The sequence below is a fragment of the Silene latifolia genome, chromosome 4, assembly GCF_048544455.1.
Source record: "Silene latifolia isolate original U9 population chromosome 4, ASM4854445v1, whole genome shotgun sequence".
Lineage (NCBI taxonomy): Eukaryota > Viridiplantae > Streptophyta > Magnoliopsida > Caryophyllales > Caryophyllaceae > Silene > Silene latifolia.
Genome location: NC_133529.1, coordinates 37,847,841 through 37,852,343, shown reverse-complemented (window position 1 = coordinate 37,852,343; position 4,503 = coordinate 37,847,841). Strand labels below are relative to the sequence as shown.

The window sequence follows — 4,503 nt, the reverse complement described above, 5'->3', positions numbered from 1 at the left end:
AACTTTGGCTTTGGTTGAAAAAGGGTCTTTGAGCTTGGTTTCGCATTGGAGGTGGGGTGTATGTTTGTTTGGGGGTTTGGACATTTTGGCTCTTGTATGAAAGATTTGGATGGAATTTGGTGTTCTCATTATAGTAATTGGAATAAGGGGTGCCACTCTTGTATGCTTGGAAAGCATTAACTTGTTCATTTGTTCCCCTACATTCGCTTTGATCATGTCCCAAGGTTCCACAACTTTCACATACTCCACTTGGGAATGAGGATGATGCCACCATAGCATTAACATGTTGTTTGGGTGATTTGGAAGCTTCATCAAGCTTAGCCATGGCCTTCTCAAACTTCAAATTGATGGTGTCAATATGAGCACTTAGTTGAGCACCCAATTAAGTGATGGAATCCACCTCATGCTTTCCTCCTCTTGTGGCCTTTCGAGGCCTACTATATTGGGAATTATGAACCGTCATCTCTTCAATTTTGGCCCATGTTTGATTGTCATCAACTTCGGTAAACATCCCATTGGATCCCATATTAAGAATATTGCGGGAGTCTTCATATAGGCCGTTCCAAAATTGTTGCAGAAGGAACCACTCACTAAGTCCATGGTGTGGACAAGAATGACAAGTGTCCTTAAATCTCTCCCATGCTTTATATAATGATTCCTCATCCCTTTGCTTGAACCCGGTGATTTGGGCTCTCAACATATTTGTCTTCTTAGGAGGATAGAATTTCTTGTAGAAGGCAAGTGCTAACTTCTTCCTTGAATCAGTACCAAGTGTAGCCTTGTCGAGGCTCTTAAACCATTGCTTTTCGGTACCGATCAAGGAAAAAGTAAACGATACCCATCGGATTTGGTCTTGAGTAACTCCGGTTTGAGAAATTGCATCACAATAGTCACAAAAAGTCTCCATATGTGAGTGAGGGTCTTCACTAGGCATCCCTCCAAATTGACTTCTCTCAGCTAATTGTAGGAATGCGGATTTGGCAATAAAATTACCAGTTAAATGTGGTGGTGTAGGAGTACCGTTTGGTAGGTTCTCCTCGGCTGGTACGGAATGTGATGAAATTTAGGCTTTGTGGGTTGATTTTGTGGTGGGTTTCCTCTCCTTCTCTTGAAAAAGGGTTGGTAAACTCAATGTTACTTGGTTGAATGTCCACAATCTCACCAATACCTACAACTCTTGGATTACCTCTACCAACTCTTCTATTGTTGGTTAAGGTCCTTTCAATCATGAAATCAATAGGAAATAAATTACCTTGTGATCTCCTAGTCATGCAAAATATCAAACAACTCGAAAACAATTAGAACAACCTTGAGGAGATTAACTTCCCCAAGGTAAAGAAAGACACAACTAAAAACAATTAATGAAAATCAAATCAATTTAACACCGTCCCCGACAACGGCGCCATTTTTGGTCCGGTTAAAACTCGTCGTCAAAAGCTACCAACCAAAACAATATTTATAACTTCACAAAATACTCTTAGCAAAGAGGTAAATAAAGGTCGGATCCCAAGGGACGGGTATTGATGTAGGATTTTCAATTGTAAGTAGCTATGTCTAAGGGTGTCACAAATTGGGTTGAGATGAGATGTGGTCTTAACTAATCAACAAGATGAATGTAAATTAATGAAAACAAAGTAAAGTAATTAAAGGGGTTTGCAAACAAATGATTAAAGGCACTAGGGTGTCATGGGTTCATAGGGGATTCATGGGAGTAGATTATACAAACATGTTCTCAATTAGATGCAAGCACTTATTGTTGTGATGGGATCGAGTTAGTGTATGTCTTACAATCCCTAAGAAGATTTGGGTCCCAGAGCCGAGTCGTCTAGACTGTACAACACCTACAAGTCGACTTAATTCTTCCTATTCAACTCTATGCATGGTCTAATAAGGCTCGAGTTGGTTTATATCTTACAAGCCTCATTGAAAAGATAAGGGATGGTCAAAAAATGCAAGGATTCATAGGCTCGCATTTCATCAAACATAACATGTGCATAGGTTGAAATCACAAAAAGCAATCAAATTAATTATAAAAACATATTAGACTAAGCATAGATCAATCCCTATGTTTGTTTCCCCTAATTCCCCATTAACCCTTGCTAAAGACACTACAAAAAAAACGCGGGTTAGTGACGGCTCTACCGACGGAAAAAAGAGGCCGTCAGAAAACACGGGTTACTGACGGGTTTGTGACGGAATTTCCGTCAGTAACTATTCCTGACGGACATTCCGTCAGTAACTATTGGCGCGTTGACAAAGTCAAAGGCGCCAAAAAACCTGTGACGGAAATTCCGTCAGTAATGCCATAAAACTGACGGAATTTCCGTCATTGCTATTCACATGCAAGAATGGATTACAGCTGGAAAGTATTTTGGCCCACTGACGGAAATTCCGTCAGTTTTTTAAAAAACTGACGGAATTTCCGTCAGTGGGCCAAGATATTTAAATTCTGTGTTGATGACAGGCTGTCACAATTATTGGCCCACTGACGGAAATTCCGTCAGTTTTTTGAAAAAACTGACGGATATTCCGTCAGTGGGCCAATAATTGTGACGTGTACAGTCACTTAAATTATTGCCTGCTAAAGTGGACATCTGACGGATTTCCCTTCAGTAAAATAGGAATACTGACGGAATTTCCGTCAGGATTTCTATTTTACTTACGGGAAATCCGTCAGATGTCCCTATAAACTGAAACACGGGAACACTTTCCCTTCACTTTACCAAATTTCCCCCAAATCAATTAAAAATCGTCAACCCTAACCTCCTTAAAACCCGACACCACCACCACCCTCCTCCACTTCCGGCGCCACCACCAACACTACCACGCCGTCGCCATCACTATAAGGTAATTAACTTTATCTTTTTTTCCTCTTTCCTTTATCTTTTTCCTTCTCCTTCATCCTTTTCCTTCTCCTTTTCTTATTTATCTTTTTTTTTTTGTTAATAGCAGGCCGCTGCCTCTGCCGCCAGCCGCCGCCCCCACGTGTTTCAGTCAGTCGCCACTGCCCCTTCTTTTTCATTTTTTTTTGTCAAGTTAATTAGGTATTACTCCTTTTAATTTTTTTAATTAGTTTAATTAATTTAGATTATTAGTTATTGTTTTAATTGTTGTTGAAAAAGGGTTGGTGTTGATGCATGTTGACTTAGGATAGAAGCCAATGTTGTGACGGATGTATGTTGTTAATGTATGTTGTTAATTTAGATTATTAGTTATATTTTTTTTTAATGTATGCATGTTGACTTAAGATAGATATTTAATTTTATTGTTAAAAATTAGATTATTGTTAAATGTTAATTAGAATAGATATGAATTAGACTAGATATGTAAAATGAAAAGTAAATCATGTTAGTTTATGTTAATTGAAAAAGTAGTCATTGTTGTATGTTTTGTTTTTAATATTGTTAAAATTATTTTTCATATTGACCTAGTACCCGTTCAAAAATTACTCACTAGGAGTAATTTTTGAATAGTCCCCGTTTTGGGACTGTCTTTGTACGTTTTAAGTCACTTAGGTAGTAAACATGTGCTTGTGATTTGTTAATGAGAAAAGAGTTCGGTGACAATTCCTTTAATGTTCTCTAAATGCATATGTAGAGTAATTATTTATTCTATATTGTGTATTTGGAGAACGGATGGGAATTGCTACCGATTTTTTTTTCTCATTAATAAATCACAAGTACATGTTTGCTAGTGACTTAAAACGTACATTGATGGGTTTAGGTTGGAGTGATAAGGACCCAATTCAAAGAAATACAATATTTATATTGGTTAAAATGTTAAATTATTGTGTATTATGCTTGATTTTGATTGTTGTTAGGTTATTATCTTTTTTAATGACATATATAAATGTGTAGATATATAATAACATGAAAAGATTAGAACGGCAGTGGATGTATGAAAGATTAGACGAAAAAAAGAAACCCAAGAAAGCATATGCAGAGGGGGTGAAAGAGTTTATTAAATTCGCGGAAGGAAGTAGTGAGTACAAGAATTTAGATGAAATGAGGTGTCCGTGTAAGAAATGCAAAAACCTAGGTTTTAAAAGGAAAGCAGATGTTCAAATTCATCTTTGGTCGTATGGTTTCGCCGATAATTATTATGTATGGACATATCACGGTGAGAAACTACCTAGTACAAATGCTAGTGAGAATCCTTACCGTGAGTTCGTGGAAAATGCATTGCGTGATACTGTTGAGCAAATTTTGGAGGATCGACTTAATCCTGATGACCTTAACGATGAAGAAGTGCGTTATGAAAAAGGCTTGGGCTGATATGCAAGCATCTCAACCCCCAAACACGTGTTCACAATTTCCTCCACATAGACGGGATGACTTTGGGGGTGGTGATGACGGGTTTGGAGGTAGTGGTAGTTTTATTGAGCCAATAATAAGTTAGAGCCTTTAGGTTAGAACTTTAGTTTGGTTAGTATTGTCGTCTAGTAGAGAGTATGAAAAACATGGTAAGAAAATTCTCTTTCGTGTTTAATTTGTAAGACAATGT

General features: G+C 37.6%; 1 non-coding gene across 1 annotated transcript; it reads left to right on the top strand.

Annotated features, from left to right (window-relative positions):
* The first annotated feature begins 593 nt into the window (after positions 1-593).
* On the top strand, positions 594-700 carry LOC141653971 (small nucleolar RNA R71). The gene has a single exon (XR_012547557.1). It is a non-coding gene; the product is annotated as a small nucleolar RNA R71 (small nucleolar RNA).
* Positions 701-4,503: the final 3,803 nt, after the last annotated feature.